Consider the following 22,515-nt stretch of genomic DNA (forward strand, 5'->3'; position numbering starts at 1 on the left):
GGGCAGACGCCAAGGCAAGAATTCACCCAACAATCTGAAAAACAACATGAAAACACCAGAACCCAATGATCTTACAACACAAGGACTTGAACACCCTAACACAGGAGAAGAGGAAAAAACTGACTTTTTGAAAGCAATAGAGTCCCTTAAACAACATGTAAAAAACGCCCTCATAGAAATGGATGAGAAGTATAACAAAAAGTTTGAAGAAATGAGTAAATACGTAAATGATACCCTGGGAAGCCAAGAAAAAACGATCAAACAAGTAATGGAAACAGTCCAAGAATTGAAAACTGAAATGGAAGCAAGGAAGAAAACACAAACTGAGGACCAGCTGGATATGGCAAATATAGGTCAACGAGCAGAGACTACAGAAACAAGCATAATCAATAGAATACAAGAGATAGAAGAAAGAATCTCAGATTCTGAAGACACCATAGAGAAAATAAACGGACTGATCAAAGAAAACACCAAAACCAACAAATTCTCATCACAAAACATTCAGGAAATATGGGACACAATAAAAAGACCAAACCTAAGAATAATAGGGATAGAAGAAGGAGAAGAGGCACAGCTCAAAGGTCCAGAAAACATTTTTAACAAAATTATGGAAGAAAACTTCCCCAACATAAAGAAAGATATTCCTGTGAATATTCAAGAAGCATACAGAACACCAAACAGACTGGATCAAAAAAAAAAAGTCCCCTCGCCATATAATAATCAAAACACAAAATATACAGATTAAAGAAAGAATATTAAGAGCTGCAAAGGAAAAAGGCCAAGTAACTTATAAAGGTAAACCGATCAGACTTACACCTGACTTCTCTATGGAAACCATGAAAGCCAGAAGGTCCTGGATAGAGGTACTACAGAAACTAAGAGACCATGGATGCAAACCCAAACTACTATACCCAGCCAAGCTATCGTTCACTATCAATGGAGAAAACAAGACATTCCAGGATAAGAACAAATTTAAACAATACGTTGCCACAAATCCAGCCCTACAGAAAGTAATAGAAGGAAAATCACAACCCAAGGAATCCAACATTGCCAACACTGCCTACAATAACCCAGGCATCTAGCGACCCTTCAACAGCACAACTCAAAGAAGGGAGACACACAAACTCTTCTACCAAAAGCAATAAGAATAACCGGAGTTAACAACCACTGGTCATTAATATCACTTAATATTAATGGTCTCAATTCACCAATAAAAAGGCACAGGCTAAGAGATTGGATACAAAACAGGATCCAACAGTCTGCTGTTTGCAAGAAACTCATCTCAACCACAAAGACAGGCATCTACTCAGAGTAAAGGGTTGGGAAAAGGTTTTTCAAGCAAATGGTCCTAAGAAAAAAGCAGGTGTGGCCATACTAATTTCTAACAAAACTGACTTCAAACTAAAATCAATCAGAAGAGATCGAGAGGGACACTTTATACTCATAACAGGAACGATTCAGCAGGATGAAGTCTCAATCCTGAATATCTATGCCCCTAATATAAAAGCACCCACTTATGTAAAAGAAATATTGCTAAAACTCAAGGCTGACATCAAATCACACACACTAGTAGTAGGAGACTTCAACACACCTCTCTCACCAATGGACAGGTCAATCAGACAGAAAACTAATAGAGAATTAAGAGAATTGTTGGAGGTAATGAATCAAATGGACTTAACAGACATCTATAGAACACTCCACCCAAATAGGAAAGAATACACCTTCTTTTCTGCAGCTCATGGAACCTTCTCGAAAATTGACCACATACTTGGAAACAAAGGAAACCTCCACAGATACAAAAAAATATCAGTGTCCACCTGTGTCTTATCAGATCACCACGGATTAAAGTTAGAAGCCACCAACAATACTACCCCCAGAAAGCTGACAAACTCATGGAAACTGAACAGTCAACTACTGAACCATACCTGGGTCAAGGAAGAAATTAAGAAAGAAATTAAAGTCTTCCTTGAATTTAATGAAAACAAAGAGACAACATACTCAAACCTATGGGACACGATGAAAGCAGTGCTAAGAGGAAAGTTCATAGCACTAAGTGCCCCTTAAAGAAAACGGAGAAAGCATACATTGGGGACTTAACAGCACACCTGAAAGCTCTAGAAAAAAAAGAAGCAGACGCGCCCAGGAGGAGTAGAAGACTGGAAATAATCAAACTGAGGGCAGAAATCAACAAAATAGAAACACAGAAAACAGTCCAAAGAATCAATGAAACAAAAAGTTGGTTCTTGGAGAAAATCAACAAGATTGACAAACCCCTATCCAAACTAATTAAACAACAGAGAGAGAACACACAAATAAATAAGATCAGAAATGAAAAGGGGGACATAACCACAGACACAGAGGAAATTCAGAGAATCATTAGATCTTACTACAAAAGCCTGTATGCCACAAAACTGGAAAATGCAAAAGAAATGGACACTTTTTTAGATAAGTACCATATACCAAACCTAAACCAAGACCAGGTGAACGATCTAAATAGACCTGTTAGTCGCGAAGAATTAGAAACAGTTATCAAAAATCTCCCTTCCAAAAAAAGCCCAGGACCAGATGGTTTCAATGCAGAATTCTACCAGAACTTCCAAGAAGAGCTAATACCTATACTTCTTAATGTATTTCACAATATAGAAGCAGAAGAGTCATTGCCAAATTCCTTTTATGAAGCTACAGTTACCCTGATACCAAAACCACACAAAGACCCAACCAAGAAAGAGAATTACAGGCCTATCTCACTCATGAACATCGACGCAAAAATTCTCAATAAAATACTGGCAAACCGAATCCAAGAACACATTAGAAAAGTTATCCATTATGATCAAGTAGGCTTCATTCCAGAGATGCAGGGCTGGTTCAACATACGCAAATCTATCAATGTAATCAACCATATAAATAAACTGAAAGAAAAAACCATATGATCATTTCATTAGATGCTGAAAAAGCATTCGACAAAATTCAACACTCCTTTATGATAAAGGTCTTGGAGAGATTAGGGATACAAGGGTCATACCTAAATATAATAAAAGCTATTTACAGCAAGCCGACAGCTAACATTAAATTAAATGGAGAAAAACTCAAAGCCATCCCACTAAAATCAGGAACACGACAAGGATGTCCACTCTCTCCATACCTCTTCAATATAGTTCTTGAAGTTCTAGCAATAGCAATAAGACAACATAAGGGGATCAAGGGGATCCATATTGGAAAGGAAGAAGTTAAGCTTTCATTATTTGCAGATGATATGATAGTATACATAAGCGACCCCAAAAACTCTACCAAAGAACTCCTACAGCTGATAAACACCTTTGGTAATGTGGCAGGTTACAAAATCAACTCCAAAAAATCAGTTGCCTTCCTATACACTAAGGATAAGGAAGCAGAGAGGGAAATCAGAGAAGCATCACCTTTCACGATAGCCACAAATAGCATAAAATACCTTGGGGTAACTCTGACCAAGGAAGTGAAAGATCTATTTGGCAAGAACTTTAAGTCTTTGAAGAAAGAAATTGAAGAGGACACCAGAAAATGGAAGGACCTCCCTTGCTCTTGGATTGGGAGGATCAACATAGTAAAAATGGCAATTTTACCAAAAGCAATCTATAGATTCAACGCAATCCCCATCAAAATCCCATCAAAATTCTTCACAGATCTGGAGAAGACAATAATCAACTTTATATGGAAAAACAAAAAACCCAGGATAGCCAAAACAATCTTATACAATAAAGGATCGTCTGGAGGCATTACCATCCCTGACTTCAAACTCTATTACAGAGCTACAGTACTGAAAACAGCTTGGTACTGGCATAAAAACAGAGAAGTCGACCAATGGAATAGAATAGAAGACCCTGACTTTAGCCCACAAACCTATGAACACCTGATTTTCGATAAAGGAGCTAAAAGTATACAATGGAAAAAAGAGAGCATCTTCAATAAATTGTGCTGGCAAAACTGGAAGTCAATCTGTAGAAGAATGAAAATAGATCCATATCTATCACCATGCACAAAACTCAAGTCCAAATGGATTAAAGACCTCAATATCAATCCAAACACACTGAACCTGGATAGAAGAGAAAGTGGGAAATACTCTACAACACATGGGCACAGGAGAACACTTCCTATGTATAACCCCAGCAGCACAAACACTAAGGACATCATTGAATAAATGGGACCTCCTGAGACTGAGAAGCTTCTGTAAAGCAAAGGACACTGTCACTAAGACAGAAAGGCAACCCACTGACTGGGAGAAGATCTTCACCAACCCCGCAACTGACAAAGGTCTGATATCCAAAATATACAAAGAACTCAAGAAATTAGACCGTAAAAGGTTAATCAATCCAATTATAAAATGGGGCACTGAGCTGAACAGAGACTTTTCAACAGAAGAAGTTCAAATGGCCAAAAGACACTTAAGATCGTACTCAACTTCCTTAGCAATCAGGGAAATGCAAATCAAGACAACATTAAGATATCATCTTACACCGGTCAGAATGGCTAAAATCAAAAACACCAATGATAGCCTCTGCTGGAGAGGTTGTGGAGAAAGGGGCACTCTCATCCATTGCTGGTGGGAATGCAAACTTGTGCAACCACTTTGGAAAGCAGTGTGGCGGTTTCTCAGGAAAGTCGGATTCAACCTACCTCTCGACCCAGCAATACCACTATTGGGAATATACCCAAGAGATGCCCAAACATACAACAAAAGTATATGCTCAACTATGTTCATAGCAGCATTGTTTGTAATAGCCAGAACCTGGAAACAACCTAGATGTCCTTCAATGGAAGAATGGATGAAGAAAGTATGGAATATATACATATTAGAGTACTACTCAGCAGTAAAAAACAATGACTTCTTGAATTTTGCATACAAATGGACGGAAATAGAAAATACTATCCTGAGTGAGGTAAGCCAGACCCAAAAAGAGGAACATGGGATGTACTCACTCATATTTGGTTTCTAGCCATAAATAAAGGACATTGAGACTATAATTCGTGATTCTAGAGAAGCTAAATAAGAAGGTGAACCCCCCCCCCAAAAAAAAATCCCAAGGGGATGATTGCTTTATTTTGCTTGGTGTTTTTCATTCACAGAACTCTTTCCTTCCTTCCTTCCTTCCTTCCTTCCTTCCTTCCTTCCTTCCTTCCTTCCTCCCTCCCTCCCTCCCTCCCTTCCTTCCTCCCTTCCTCCCTTCCTCCCTTCCTTTCTTCTTTCCTTCCTTCCTTTCTTTGTTTCATTCTTTAAAAAAACTATCTTTTCTCATTTTACAAACAAATCCCAGTTCTCAACCCTCCCCCTCCTCCCTTTCCCTCACCTCTATTCATCCACTCCTCAGAGAGGGTAAGGATTTTCACAGGAAGTCACCAAAGTTTAGCCCTCCCCACTATATCTAGGCTGAGCAAGGTATCATGCCAAAGAGAATGTTTTCTAGGAAGCCAGTACAAGCAGCAGGAATAAATCCTGCTCTCACTGCCAGTAGCCCCACAATCTGCCCCAGTCATACAACTGCTACCCACATTCAGAGGGCCTGGTTTGGCCCCATGCTTGTTCCCCTGCTGCCAGGCTGGAGTCAGTGAGCTCCCATTATTAGCTCACGGAAGCTGTTTCAGTGGGTATCCCCATGATGGTCTTTATCCCTTTGCTCATATTATTGCTCCTCCCTCTCTTTGACTGAACTTTGGGAGCTCAGCCCAGAGTTCCACTGTGGATCTCTGCATCTGCTTCCACCAGTTGCTAGATAAAAGTTCTACGATGACATTTAAGACAGCCATCAGGCTGACTATAAAGCAAGGCCAGTTCAGGCATCCTCTTCACAATTGCTTAGGGTCTTAGCTGAGGTCATCCTTGTGTATTATTGGGAAGTTCTCTAGTACCAGGTTTCTCACTAGCCCCATAATGGCTCTCTCAATTTCTTGCTTTCTCTCCCCATTTTTCCCCCATCTTGACCATCCTGTTCCCTCAAGTTTTCCCCCACTCCCTTTCTGCTTTCCTCCTTCCCTTATGCCCTCCCTTCTCCCCTCACATGCATGCTCTCAATTTTCTCAGGAGATCTTGTTTATTTCCCTTCCCAGGGGGATGCATGTATGTGTCTCTTAGGGTACTCCTTGTTACCAAGTTTCTCTGGGGTTGTGGACTATAGGCTTGTTATCCTTTGCTTTACATCTAATTTCCAGTGCCTGGAAACAACATAGATGCCCCTCAACTGAAGAATGGATAAATAAAATGTGGTATATTTACACAATGGAGTATTATTCAACAGTAAAACAAATAAACCATTCACAGAAATCTTTTATCAAACATGTCATGTAAAGATACTATCTATACAGTTAAAAGTAAAAGAGAAAATGTCATATAAGAATGGTAGACCTTATCTCAGTCACCAAATATTCTTGTTCTTTTGTTCTATATAGATTTAATGCAAAGAGTGGTGTAGGAGGTCCTTCTGTATTTGTGTTGCTTTCATTGGTTATTAAAGAAATTGCCTTGGCTTAGTTGATAGGGCAGAACTCAAGTAGGTTGGGGAGGACAGTACTGAATGCTGGGAAAAAGAAGGGAGATGCCATGGTTCTCCTGCCCAAGACAGATGCTGGTTAGACTCATGCCGGTAAGCCACAGTCAAGTGGTGATACACATTAATGGAGATGGGTTAAACTAATAAGTGAGAGTTAGGCAATAAGAGGCTAGAGATAATAGGCCAGGCAGTGTTTAAATGAATACAGTTTCTGTGTGATTATTTTGGTTGTAAGCTAGCCTGGTGTTGGGACGCAGCCCACTCCTCCTACAACAAAAGTATTTTGTTTTCAACTAAGGAAAGAAACGAGAGCCAAATGTTCACTGTAAGTGTAAAAAATACCAGTCCACAGCACTCTGCACTGATAGTCATCTTTCCTCAGTCACTCTCTAATCTAGTAGACCCCAGGTTGGCTGGCTTGATTGGGCCTGACTCTTTCTATCCACACAGATCTGCAGCTCGGTGTTATCTATGCCAGCATTGGGAATATATGCTGGGAACTATGCAAAGCGCTTGTACATGTAGAAGTTTCAAGTCTTTGGAACCACAGGATGTGTACTCATAACTGAAGCAGTAAAGACAAGATTTGTTAAGTGCTAGTTATTCATCCGGAAGATCTGTATTGATTTTCCATCTTGCATTTTGAAAGTGTGTTAAGAACTGTAGGAAGTTCAAATGGGAAAACAAAGTTCTGCAAAGACAGGCTCACGCTTCAGAGGAAAGACCAACTGAAAACAAGCAATCTCAACATGAAAAATGCTTCAATATGGAAAGGGACAGGAAGCTGGAAGGGAACTTGGGTGAAGTTCTTAAAGTCATTAAGATCTCTCAAGAAGGCCTTTGAAGGAAAGCATGCTTGAGGTGAATGAAATGCAAACTGAAGAAGCTACAGGAGAAGGTGTGTGTCAAGGGAATAGAAAGGACATTCCTGAAGAATAAAGGTCTCTGCAAAGGCCAAATTGTAAAAACGCAGAGTGTCTCACAGGTGTCTGGGCACTTGTTATGTGTGGCACACTGAGAAGCAAAGAATGAGAGAGCTGGAGACAGGCAGACTGACAATGGGAAATGCTGACTAGTTTTGCTAAAAAGAACAGGTTGCATGGGGAAAATGATACATAGTCATGGAAACACTTTAAGCAGATTAGAAATAATAGCCCAACAGGAACATGGAACACTGATTTAAGAACAGATGAAGCCAGAACAAAGAGGCTAAAACATTGCTACAATAATTAACTTTTTTATTTCTGTGGGTATAAATGTCAGTCTATGAGTGTGGGATTAGGGAATGATGATCATTCAAAATACAAATGGAGGAGATTTAATCAGCAGTGGCTGTCATTGTTTTCATGTTGCTGGTAAGGGATGGAAGAGACTGGACAGCCTTGATTTCTTCCTTAGGTACAGTGGATGGATGACAGCACTTTCTCGGCTTGCAGTAGAAGGAAGAGTCAAATAATGAATTAGGACTCATGGGCTCGTGTTCCTCTGAAATACCCTCAAGAACATGCAGAGGTGGTTTTGAATTCAGTTAGGTTAGCAATGATGACGAACCATCACTGTCCAAAACTGTGAGGTAACATTTCATATTGTACTGGTTGAGATGATAATTTGAGGTCAAAGAGATATTGTAATCTTACTCTACAATTTACTAAACAAATAACTTTTGTTGTCAGAAATGACATGATTTTGGTCTCCTACTGAATAAACTCTACTGTGTATGTCTGCTACTGTTTCCTATCCTTTCATCTTTCCTGCTACCTGTCACTGTCTCCTAGTTCAGGTGTCCTCCACACCTCTCTCTCCACTTTCTGGACTCCATAACAAGCCTGGCAGAGGAAGATTCTTTGTTCTTGCCTATCAAGAAGATACTGAAATAGAAAGTTCTTGTAGAGCTTCCCTCCCCACCCCCTGCTTAATCGATTATCAAGATATTGCCTTAAGGAAAGGTAATTTTTCCTACAGGAATTTGGGAGCCAATTGTTTAAACATATAAAGTTACCTCATGACATTTCTAAAGGAGTTGAGTAGGCAAATCTAGTTCTTACAACTGCAAGGTGTAGTGAAGAGGTGAGCAGGCCTGCCTTTTGTCCTGCCCGGCTCCTGCCCGGCTAGCTTAGCCCCAGAATAATTACACGGAAACTGTATTCATTTAAACACTGCCTGGCCCATTAGTTTTAGCCTCTTATTGGCTAACTCTCACATCTTGATTAACCTATTTCTAATAATCTGTGCACCACCACGAAGTGGTGGCTTACCGGGAAGATTCTAATCACTGTCTTTCTTGGTTAGGAGAAGCATGGCTTCTGCCTGACTCTGCTTCTTTCTCCCAGCATTCTGTTTTGCCTACTCTGCCTATCTAAGCTGCTATTCTGTCAAAGGCCAAGGCAGTTTCCTTATTAACCAAAGAAAGTAACATATTAACAGATGACCTTCCAACCTCAGAAAGGAAAGTAAGTATTCAAGTCTTAACCAGGCCTGAGCTCTGGTGCTTTAGAATATTTCTTAGTTCTTTGTAATGCAAAATTAGGGCATCAACCCTTACACTTCCTTCTGCACTGTAGACACACCTTTCCAGATGTCAGCTCCACTTCTGCTTTTGGGTTTTTGGGGTTGCCAATTCTCTGTTACGTCTCACACAGTGATAGAATGGATTGGAGAGTTGCTCACTGCCATGTCAGAATTCTGGATTGTTATTTTGGAATTCTAACCAGGACTGCACTTGTGCTTGATGGAGCAGGCATTCGAGAAGAGGGTGATTAATTACTTTTACCTTAGGATAACACTTGATCACCTTACTCAAAGGTAGATGGACTATTGGCCAATTCTGTGACAAAAAAAGTGATTAGTAGACTTACTATGTTATAACCTTTATTTTGTGAGTTGCCCACAGTCTGGAGCTAATCCCTGGGTAAATGCCATTCTAATTCCATTAAAGTTAAATTTCAAACAGACAGTAAAGGGCAAAGCAAGAGCTGAAAGTAATTACAGAGAAGAGTGCACATCTGCTCCCCTGGAGTGTCCATCTTGCAGCTGTTGTTGAAATGGATTAATCCCTCCTCAGAAACAGCCAGGCAGCTTGAATGGTAGGATGCTATTAGGTGACAAGATGAGTCCATTTATGGAATGAAGACTGAGAATTAAAGTGCCCCAAACCAATCACCTCAATAATAAAGTGAATCTCTCCTTCAATTCTATGGAATTGGCTAAAGTTCTCCTTTCTCTGAGAACACAGAATAGTTTTCTGTCCTTTGTCTTAACCAAGAACCTCAAATGTAAGCAACTGAGATGTCAAAAACTGATGTCTGATTCATTATAGGAGGACCCATATTCACTTTGTGCTCGGGTCACATTCTAGAAGCAAGCCAAGGTTTTTAAAATAATTTGCAAAGTCCTTCAAGTCATAGAGAAACACTGAGTTACTGCAATGGACTGTGAACTTTATCTCCACACTATGATGACAAAGAAAAAAAATGATTCATCAATTGAAGTAGCCTTTGGAATCTCCCCATTGAAGATTATAATGTCCGGTTTGTTTTTCTAAACTGAGCACTGACTTTTATTTTTGTGCATTTTGATCCAAGTACAGACACTGAATCATGACCTTGGCATGGTGGCACATACCTTCAATCTTAGTACTTAAGGAGATGAGGCAGAAGAATCAGGAATTCAAGGTCATTCTCAGCTACACAGGAGTTCTAAGCCAGCTTAAACTGACACAATATGCTCTTAACCCCACCCCCTCTCAAAACAACCTTAATCACAGTACTGTGATCACATAATATTATGTGATCACATAATATTATTGTAGAAAACATTGGAATTCATGGTAATTCACTAACATTGCAGACAACTCATCTTTCTTTTTAAGAGGATGTGAACTGTTGTAGGTTATTTTCACTGTTTTTGCTCTTTGGGGGCCCACAGCCCAACTCCCAAACAAATGTCATACAGAAACTTTTCCTTACTTAGAAACGCCCAGTCTTAGCTTAGCTTATTTCTATTCAGCTTTTCTTAACTTAAATTATCCCATCTACCTTTTGGCTCTGGACTTTTACTTTTCTCTATTTCTGTATATTTTTTCTTTCCTTCTTATTCTGTGTCTTACTGTGTGGCTGGTCCCTTCTTTTCTCCATCCTTGATCTTTTGCTCCTCCCTTCTCTCAGATTTCTCCTCCCATTTATTCTCTCTGCCTGTCAGCCCCACCTATCCTTTCCTGCCAAGCTATTGGTCACTCAGCTCTTTATTTAGACCACTCAGGTGTTTTAGACTGGAAAGTAACTCAGTTTTAGAGTTAAACAGTTGTAACATAAAAGAATGCAATGTATCTTTGCATCATTAAACAAATGTTCCATAGCATAAACAAATGTAACACATTTTAAAATAATATTCTACAATATTGTACTTTTTATTCTGTTATATATTTTGTCCCTGCTGAAGATTCTCCTGCTTCCCCTTTCCCCATATCTGCCTCCTATTCCCTCTCCCACTGATCTAGCCCTCTCTGACTTCTTTCAGAAAAGAGCAGGTCTCCCAGAGACATTTACCAAACGTGGCACAATAAGCTACGTTAAGACCAGGCACATATTATCAACTCAAGGCTAAACAAGAGGCAACCCAGTAGTAGGAGAAGGGTCACACAAGATGGGAAAAAGGTCAGAGACAGTCCCTGCTCCAGCTATTAGGAATCACACAAGATGACCAATCTACTTGGCTATATCATATATGCAGAGGAACTAAGTAAAACCCCTGAGGCTTCCTCATTGCTGTGAGCTTCATAAGTCCCAGTTAGTTGATTCTGTGAACTGTGCTCTTATGGTGTTTCTATTTAATTTGTATCTTTAAGTGTCTGCTTGACTCCCAGAAATGATACTCTCCACTCAGGTCTTATGACATTCTCCACTCAGGTTTTCATTGTTCGCCTTCCCATACATTATCAGCTAATCATCTAATTCAGGTAGTTTCTTACCATGACACAGATAAGTTACATCTGCTTTTTAAAAAAAATAGTCCTTACACTATCTTTTGAAGCTCTTCTATTTGTGATAATCAGTAGTTTGAAAATGATAATGTCTTTAGAAACCTACTTCTGAACAATTTTGTATTATGAAATACAACTGGGTCTCCAAGCTCCCTTAGCAATTCTTTATCATGGCAATCTGTTTGTGACTATTTTGCTTTTTTTAATCTATTTTTTGAGTCCTGAACATATAGCATGAAATCATTCTTCTAACAAAAGTTTGTATGAACAGTGCAGGATTATGAATTAATATAGACATCTAGAACTTTCTTATATGTTAAGTATTACCTACTTTTTCCCCCTTGGTCCTGGTAAGAACCATGGCACTTGCTATTTCTAATAATTTGATTGTTTAAAATACTTTAAAATCCCATAGGATTTATCCTTCTGTAACTGTTATATTTCACTTAGCAGAATATTCTTGAGGTTTATACATATATCACCTATGACAAGATTATTTATTTATATGACTAAATAATAACTCTCTGTATATGTGTGAGTCTTTCTTTCTCCATCCCTCTGTTTGTGTGTGTGTGTGTGTGTGTATGTGTGTGTGTGTATCACATTTTCCTTACACATCCATCTGTTGATGGGTATTTTGGTTGTTTATGTATTTTACCTTTTGTATAGAATGCTGTAGTGACCATTAGAATACAAGTAAAGCCTCAAAATACCCAATTGAGTTTTGAAAGAACATCTTAAAGCATGATTGCCAGATCCCTTTGAGATATTCCCATGTTTTTTCCATTAAGGAAACTCTACTAAAGCCCCATCTGAGAGATTAAATCAACCTGAAGTTTAGGTTCCTGGGATACAACACTGCCATCCATTTTTCTTCTTTGGCCATATTATTCTTTGAGAGACCCACAGCAGTCTTCATACTTAGAAACACTGATCCGGAAGAATTGGCTAGAGAGGATTCACTTAAGACAGCCCACAGCTTTAAAAGGCTGGTTGCCATGGAGATGTAAATTTGAAGTTCTATGAATCCTTGCTTTGGTTTGAATGTGGTTCATCTTTGCTAAAATTCATGTTGAAATTTAATTCACAACATAATGGTGTCAAAAGATGATGAGAGCTTCTAGAAGTAATGATGTCTTTAAGAGGGATTAATGCTTTTCTTACATGTGTTATTTTTAAAAGAGCAGCTAATATAAACCAAGATTTCCCCACTCTTGTGTTTTGCCTCTTTTGCATTCACCCGTTTACCCTTCTACTTTCCACTTGAATTGAGGGCCCCATAACTCAAACAGTGTCCAGGGTTTTCCAAACTCTAGAGCTAAAGCCAAGATAAGTACCTATTTTTAATAAATTAACCAAATCCCAGTATTTTGCTAGCAACAGAAAATGGACTAGAACAATCTCATAGTTGCTTTCCATTTTCCCATCTCCATGCTCATCCTAAAGGTCAGCCTGTAATTTGCTGTAATTTTATCACACTGGCTGAGTTCTTAATTTCTCTTAGCTTCTAGATGTCCAAGATAGTTGGCTCCTAAAGTATTCCCCATGGCCACATGTTCAATTACTTGCCAAACTATTTGCTTTAAGCAGGACTCATCCTTGAGAATTATAGCTCCAATTATGTTTATCTCCCAGCTGGCTTTGTGCTTCTTCACTATTAACTTCAATGACCTGTGTACGTTAAGAGTTACTGCAACTATGGTTAGAAACTGGCACCTCTGCACCTCACAAGTTTTAGATGGTGGCAATAATCACTACATTTTTATAGATGGTGACTTGGGGGGGGGTCATCTTGTCACAGAAGGGCAGTATTTATCATTATAGTAAAATCCCTGAGACAGATCAACTTACAGAATAGAGGTGTGTTCAGCTTATAGTTTTGGAAGTTAATAAGAAAACAGTACATCTCTAGTGACGCACAATGGTGGAAGGTAGCAGAAGCACATGATGGAGGAAGAGATGTTATTGTCAAGCAAGATACTGAGAAGCTCTTATTCCATACCCTTTTCAAGTACCCAGTTGACTGTAAGGACGTCTTAAAAGTACCGCCTCCCAGTGTTACCTCTCTGAGCATCACATGAACAAATAATTTATTTGTTTGCTCTCTCTCGCTTAAGTCTTTACTGTGGCTGATGGTCATTAGCTCTCAACCCCAAGGTAGGTGTCAACTCCAAACCAATGCTTTGAAATTCTCAAAAGGTTGCAGTAATTTCCCATCCCTGTGTGTGGTTGCTGTGGTAAATGGATGCAGGTCCCCTTGGGAAAAACTAGGAGAAGAATCCACTATATGTGTGACTTTGTCTTAGGCTCCTGGACTTTTATGGATGTCCCCTGGGGTGTGGGGAGAGAAAGAGAGAGAGAGAGAGAGAGAGAGAGAGAGAGAGAGAGAGAGAGAGAGAGAGAGGAATCTCCCAGTTGAACAGTATTAGTTTAATGTTTGAAGGGAATGTGGTGATGTTTAGGTTTCAGGTGAAGAGAACTGTTATAATCAATTGGTAAAAAACACATATAGCTGCTTAACATATGTTAACATGTTGTGCTGTACAGATGACACAACAAATTTATTATTTCCATTAAGTATGCATCTAGCAATCACTTTGACCTAATGGGGCGTTGTTATTCCCTGGTCTAGTAACCTAGTATTCATTTCCAGCACACTATCTGTGCTATTTTTACTCGTACAAGTTGGCAGGAGCTGTCAATTATTTCACTTTTTATCTGACTCTTCTTTGACTATCATACTCCTGGCGTTTGTTGGTTTCAGAATGAGCTATGTAGCTTAGGGGCAATGTGGAGTCATGGAGGGAGAGCTGGAGAAAACCAGTGTCCTTTTACAAGGCAATTGCATCTAGTGGTGTGGAAGAAGTATTTTATGCTCATCAAAAGTTCATGTGACATATAATTTTTGGTCTCACTGCAATAACAAGTGATAATGACAACAGTAATAATAATAAGTGACATTTTTAGGCAGAGGCATTTCAGAATGGGCTTGGGATCCTGCCTTTATCTCTTTCCCATAACAGCCACTTGTTAGCAGCAAGATGACAAATCTCCTACCAATAAGCTCCCTGTCAATCCACTGAATAGAGCAAATGGCAGAGAAATATAGTTTTGTTTGTTAGGTTTGTGAGTGTTAGTGTGTCATAGCCGATTCATTTTCTGACTTAGCTTTTTGATAGGTGATTAGGGTTTCCAGTTAAGGACATGGTGATCTAATTAGATAAGAGAGAAGGTGGGCAGCTGCTGACAGAGGGGATAATTCATTCCTAGAAGCTATAGTGCATATTTTAAGCAAACACTTTTCTATACAGGCCACCAACATTTATCTTTCTTTTAGTAATCAAGTTCTTATTACTTTCAAGTTTAAGCAGATGAAATACATCATCCTAGGTGCCTAAACTCAAAGACTTGTTTCTGATATCACCCCGAGTACAAAATAATTTTGATCAGAGAAAAAAATGTCCTCATTTATACAAACTTGTTTGTAAATAATTCTGGGAAAAAGTGGTCTTCTTGCTTTTGGAGTCTTTTATGCCATAGGTAGTGTGACACTAATATTTCAACAAATATTTTTTCTTTAATATCTGTGTAAACATGTTCTGCATTCCCGGTATGTACTTTTCTGCCTCTAAAAATCTGGGAACCACAGGAAAACTCTTGTGGGCATTGAATAATTTTCAGATATTAAATGACTTGTACACACTAAAAATGATGTTGTGGAGAATCCCTTGCTCTAGGATTATAACCATTTTATACTTAGCATTCTCAACAATTATGGGATTGCCTGATTCAGTCCTCGATTCACAGTACAGTGTACAGTGCCTGGAATAAGACAGGTGTTTACTGAAATTTTGTCGAGTAATTGAATATGTCAGGATGAATATTTCAGCAGTTTAGCCCAAAATATAAATAGATTGAGAGACTGCTATGCTCAGTTCTGGGCTATAATTTAAGGAAAAGAGATAACTCTTGATAAATAAGGCAGAATGAAATTTTATAACTTTCAAGTTAGAATGCATTGTAAGCAGAGAACAACCCGAACACTGGAGAAGTAAAAATGATGGCATCGGATTTAAGTTTTTAAATCCTTGTAGAGTTTTTTAAGGGTAAAATAGGACAGGAAAAGAAACCGTTGCTCTAGAGAAAGTGACATTCTTCTCTGGAGAAATGGTTGAGGATTCACTCACTGGGGATTAACGTACGAAGGAATCAATCCGAAGCAAGGTCACTCAAAGCCATCGAGATGACTTGGTCCTGATTATCACTCAGCCTACTGGTATAGGCATCCTTTCAATTTTTTTAAAATTGTGGGGTTCCTGTGATGGATGGAATGTTCATGTTCCCTCAATTCATACCTTGAAGTGCAACCCCATTCTGATGATATTGGAATTCCAGAACAATGACAGATACATCTCTGTGGTCCGTGATTCCTCATTTATAAGACTTTGAATTTACCATGGACATTTCTCTTTGCCCTAATAATAAAGTCCTGCTTCGGATGTCAATTATATAACCAAAGTAAAATGATAATAGCTTGAGTTTTAAATCTTCAGCAGTTATATAAGCTGGGCAGGGAGAACACTGTACATTTTCTTTTCCTATGAACTTTGATATAGGAAATGTCATAAAATACATCTTTGTATTACAGCTCAATAACAGTAATTGTTCAAAAGTGTCTGCTATCTATGATAAAGAGTGATGTGAAAACACATTTGAAGCCTAGAAAAGACTTGTTCATTCAGTTTGCATTTTGATGCTCAGAACAAGCACAGCAGACAGGATATTTGAGACAATGCATTGGAGACCGTGGCAAACTCACTAATGTTCATTGAAAGCCTATGTGTTCTGAGTTCCCTGGCCTCTTTTTTTTTTTTTTTTGTTACTTCTTGGAAACCATGCATGAGAAACAAAGTCCAAAACTTTAGAGGATTCTTCTTGTAGCTATGCTTTCATTCATTTAGGTTAGGCTCTAGCAACTGCGACTAACCTGGGTCAAACTTGTCACTTCCTAATTTGACCTTACAAGGTGACTGTAATTTCTACAATTTTTTTTTTTGAAAAATGGTGGGTCACACTCTGAATGGTAGGTGTCAATCAGAAGCATATTGTATTATTGAGTCACAATGTTGAAGACAGCCATGAGGGAGAGCTCCCAAGATTTCAGACTTAGTCTCTTATGTAGCATTGATAAGAAATAATCAAACAGGGTCAAAAGATAAGGAAGAAAGAATGCAAAGCAGAGATGCAAAGGAGCTGAAAAACTGGAAAAGAAGTGGAATTCATATGAAGTCTTAGCTGATTAACTGAGGACATGAGGGATGCCAACTGCCCAGCAACTCAAATATTTTCTGTTTTCTGTTGGTTTGATTAAAATGATTTTATGGGTTATATAAGATATTTCTCAAAGGTTTCCTCTTCTCCAAATGGTAAATTAATACTAAAAATGGAATATGTGAAAGTGAGCAAAACAAGAAAAAGTAATAATAAAGTTGTTTATTAGGAGTCTTTGTCTATATTAAATTCAGGAAGTTCACCCTCAAGGCAGCCATTGATTACTTAAGAAAGTTCCCTTTGAGGTGGTGACCACTAGGATCCTGCTTGCTAGTGTGTAATTTGCTGTTTGGGGTCTTATTTCACAGAATAGAGAGTGGGACATCTTGAAACAAGATCAGAAATGGGATGATGCACTTGGCTTCCGTGGTCTGATCAATTCTCATTAGATTTTCAGACTGTGACTGGAGCCTGGGCAGATCTCAAGGCTGCTTGCTGCCAGTACAAAATTTATGTGACTCAGCAATCTATTATGTTTCCCATGTTTTGTTTTCATCTGTGTGAGATCATATATTTTAAATACCCAAACTCTGTACTGTATTATATTCTTCAAAATGTATTTTTGCATTGCTATTATGCTTTAATTAATAGATTTATTTGTAACTGTATATTATTACATTTCATGAATATGTGATTTTTTAAATTTTCTTTTTGAGATGGGATCTTATATAGTTCACACTGTCTTTGAACTTGATATGCAACCAAAGAGAGCTAGTTTTGTTGAGTGCTGGGAGTAGATAGAGGAGCGTATCACAATGCCTGTTTCTGTATAATACTAATGCTTCATGCATACTTTATCCCAAATGAGCTATGTCTCCGGGTCTGTGATATGCAATAGTTCACTTTACCTTTCTTTTTTATTTTTTATATTTATAGATGGCTAGTACTTTTATATTGCTAGACATTAATTTTTGATTTTTGTTATATTGATTCATGATGTAATGATTACCTTAGCTTCCAAGGCTTTTTTCTATATTTATGATTTTGTTTTCAGTGTTGTGCTGAGAATAAAATGAATTTCCACATTATAGGATAAGGCTGTTGAATAATTACTAAAAATTTCAACTGAAGGTAGCGATAATTCATGTGCTAAATGCAGTGATGAAAATTACATCTTTACACTATAAGGAATTCATTACAAAACAAATCTTACACCATATTCTATTGTCAAACAAATCAAAGTATGTCTTCCGATTCACTTGTTATCCTATGTCATGAGTCTATCTTATTTTCTCTCATTCTTTGGTAGTAGATAATCTGCTATTGGTAATCATAAATTCTTGGAGGAATCACTCTGTAGAGATCAAAGCTAGCCCATTTTTATGTGACACCCTCCCCAGTGGCTTTCTGACAAAGTAACTTCTTTGCAGTCATTCTCAACCTGCTACACATCTGTATATTTGTCTTTAGACTGTTTAAAATTAATGTCACTATCACATTACAATCAGTGTTTTCATTAATTTACTTACTCTAAGGACACATTAGTGAATAAGAATCTCCTGTTGGAAAAGGGCCTGCTTGTTCATCCCAGCCACTCAGAACTGAAATAATCACACAGGATTTGTATTAATTAAAACACTGCTTGGCCCATTAGCTCTAACTTTTTTTTTTGCTAACTCTTACATCTTAATTTAACCTATTTCTATTAATCTGTGTATTACCATGAGGTGGTGGCCTACCAGAAAAATTTCAGCACATCTACTTCTGACAGCGGATCTATGACATCTCTGACTCCACCTCCTTTCTCCCAGCATTCTGCTTAGTTTGTCCTGCCTACCTAAGTTCTGCCCTATGAACAAACCAAGGCAGTTTCTTTATTCATTAATGGTAAAAGTAACACATAGACGGAAGGACCTCACACACCAATGCTGCATGAACTGAATGTACAGGACCCACAAAAACATGACTGCTGAACTTTCCAAAAGATAGAATGGTCCTTCAGGGTTTCTGCTACCCAGAAGAAAGTACCAGACATTCTGAAGGACATAGAAGAAAGTAACTTACAAACTGCCAATAGTTTCAAATTTCTTGATTCATTGAAAAGTCTGCTAGATACTATGGGGCCTGTGGGTTGAGGATGAATGCCCAAATGACAGGACAACTTTGGGTAACTATTCAGGCAGTGAGATGTCTCTGTCAATTCTAGAGTTGTAGGAGTTGCTTATAAATCACTTCTTGTTTACTTAGGTAATATTATATCCTTCTGGGTCTTTGGTGGAGTTGAAGAGAGATAGTTATAGTTTTCCTTAGTTATGATAAAAGATAAATTAGATATGAAACTTTCCAGATACAAATAGACTAAATATCGTAAGTATAATTCTTGCTTGATACCTATTTTGTCATATGTAATTTTACTATGTTAAAATTAAAACCTTTTTTTTAATTTAGACAAAAAAAGAGGAGATTATATGGGATTCCCCTCTGCATGCTGTGAATATGCTTTATTACCACTGGTTGATAAATAAACTGTTTTAGCCAATGACTTAGCAGAATAAAGTCAGGTGGGAAACCCAAACAGATATGTATAGAGAGTAGGTGGAGTCAGAGAGATGTCATGTAGCTGCCAAAGAAGAAAGACACTAGAATGCCAGAAACTTAACAGTAGGCCACAGCCTCATGGCATACACAGATGGATAGAAATGGGTTAGTTTATAATGTAATAGTTAGTTAATAAGAAGCCTGAGACACTGACCAAATAGTCTTGTAATTAATATAATTTCTGTGTGATTATTCAGGTCTCAGTGGCTGGGAAACAAATGAGCAATCTCTGCTTATATTTCTCCATTCTTAGCTCCTTCTCCAGTACCATGTCTGCCTGCATGTTTATGTCTTGTCATGATGATAATAGACTAAACTACCCAATTAAGTGTTTTCCATTTTAAGAGTTACTGTGTCAATAGTGTCTCTTCACAGCAATGAAAACCCTAGCTAAAGTAAGAAGAGTGACTTGTGGGAGAGGTAAGCATTTGGGTTTCCACTTGGAGGGCTCAACTCTCTAGACCCTTGCCTAGGGAGGAACATCCCACTCGCCCACCCCCACCCACTAATCCCCAGAGAACCCTGAGCAGCCTCCACAGACCTGTTACCATGCCCTACCATATCTGTATCCACCAGAGCCTTGGCCCATATCTGCCACCCCTGAAGAGGTAAGAATATAGGTTTCTACTTGGAAAGCTCAGCTCCCTAGGCCCTTACCCAGAGAGGAACACCCCTGTTCTAGGAGGTCGCTTGTATGTTCTTGGAAGCCTAGACTCTTGAAATAACCACACAGAAACTGTATTAATTAAATCACTGCTTGGCCCATTATCTCTAGGTTCTTATTTGTTGCGGGAGCTCCTTCTGCTCCTTCAGCCAATAGCCGCTGAGATACCAGCCCTTTGGGGCATGGTCTCTCTCCCTTTAAAAAAGCAGCCACTTCCCTCTGCTTGCATCTGGCTCACCTCCCTTCTTCCCAGCATTCTGTTCAGTCTACTCCGCCTATCTAAATTCTGCCCAATCAGGCCAAGCAATTTTCTTTATTAATTAACCAATGAAAGCAACAGATAGAAAGAAGTCACGCCCACATCACTTATTGGCTAACTCTTACATCTTAATTTAACCCATTTCTATTAATCTATGTATTACCACAAGGCTGTGGCTTATGGGTAAAGTTCTGGCATCTGTCTCTGGCAGAGCTACATGGGTTCTCCTGACCTTGTCTTCTTTTTCCCAGCATTCAGTTTAGTCTTCCCCACCCAGCTCTGTTCTCCTAAGCCACTGGTTGAAACAGATTCCTTATTAACCAATGGTATTTACAGCAAATAGAGGGGAATCCCACATCACACCCCATTTCCTCAGCCCCACCCATCAACTCTGGAGACCCCAAGCAGTCTCCACTCTTTACTATTTCCTAGCACATCTGTAACTACCAGGCCTTGTCCCAGTCTGCGCCTGGAAAGCTAGGCATCTGGGTTTCCACTTGGAAGGCTGAGCTCTCTAGGCCCTTGTCCTGGGAGGAATATCCTGTGCCCTACTCCAGCCACCAAGGCTTGGAGACCCTGAGCAGCCTCCACACACCTGCTACAATATTCTACCACATCTGTGACCACTGGAGCCTTCACTTAGATTGCTTCTAGAGAGGAGTCCAAGAACCTTATCAGTTTCCACTAGAGACATGGACCCACCTGCACCCAGAAGAAGAGTAACTACCCAAGCAACAGGTTCCACCTTCACCCATTGGAGGAAGAGGGACCCCCTGAAGCACAGGCCCCACCTCCACCTACTGGAAGAAGAGATGGGCAGACAGCAGTGTAAGGACACTGCCAGTAACATAAACACTAACATGGCACCACCAGAACCTAGTGGTTCAACTACAGGACAACCTGACCATTCTAACCCAGAAGAAACAGAAGGAAACAACCTTCAATATAACTTTATGAAAATGATAGAAAGCCTTAAAGAGGAAATGAAAAGTTCCCTTAAAAATTGAGGAAAAGACAAAGAAAAATTGGAAGAAATCAACAAATTTCTTTAAAAAATACCAAGAAAAAATAATAAAACAGGCTTCATCCCAGAGATACATGGATGGTTCAACATACAAAAATCTATCAGTGTAACCCACCATATAAATAAACTGAAAGAAAAGAAGTTATATGATCTTCTCATTAGATGCTAAAAAAGCATTCAATGAAATTCAACTGCCCTCTTATACTATTCAACTCTGCTTCATGATAAAGGTCTTAGATATCAGGGATACATGAAATGTATCTAAACATAATAAAAGCAGCATACATAAAATAAAATACCAGCATCATATTCACTAGAGAGAAATTCAAGTCAATTGCACTGAAATCAGGAACAAGATAAGGCTGTCCACTCTCTCCATACCTATTCAACATAGTACTTGAAGTTCTATATAGAGTAATAAGACAGCAAAAGGAGATCAAAGGAATACAAATTGGAAAGAAGTCAAACTTTTGCTATTTGCAGATTATATGATAGTATACATAAGTGACTCCCAAAAATTCTATGAAGGAACTTCTACAGCTGAAAAGCAATTTCTGTAATGTGGCAGGATACAAGATTAACTCAAAAAGTCAGTAGCCCTCCTATATACAAATGATAAAGGGGCTGAGAAAAAAATCAGAGAAACATCATCAATTACAATAAAATATCTTGGGGTAACTCTAACCAAATAAGTGATAGACCTCTATGACAAGAACTTTAAGTCCCTGAAGAAAGAAATTGTGGATGATATCATAAAATGGAAACATCTCCCATGCTCTTGGATAGGTAGAATCAACATAGTGAAAATAGCAATCCTACCAAAATCAGATTACAAATTCAATGAAATCTCTGTCAAAATCCCAGCACAATTCTTCACAAATCTTGAGCAAACAATACTCAAGTTCATATAGAAAATAAAAAACCCAGAAGAGACAAAACAATCCTGTACAATAAAGGAACTTCCAGAGGTGTCACCTATCCCTGACATCAAACTCTATCATAGAGTTTCAGAAATCAAAACAGGTCAGTGTTGGCATAAAAATAAACAGGTAGACCAATAGAATCAAATAAAGGACTCAGATATTAATCCACATATGAACACCTGATTTTTGGCAAAGAAGCTAAAATTATACAATGGAAAAAAGAAATCATCTTCAACAAATGGTGCTGGCATAACTGGATATCAACATGTAGAAGAATGAA

The sequence above is a fragment of the Chionomys nivalis genome, chromosome 2 (genome assembly GCF_950005125.1).
Source record: "Chionomys nivalis chromosome 2, mChiNiv1.1, whole genome shotgun sequence".
Taxonomy (NCBI): domain Eukaryota; kingdom Metazoa; phylum Chordata; class Mammalia; order Rodentia; family Cricetidae; genus Chionomys; species Chionomys nivalis.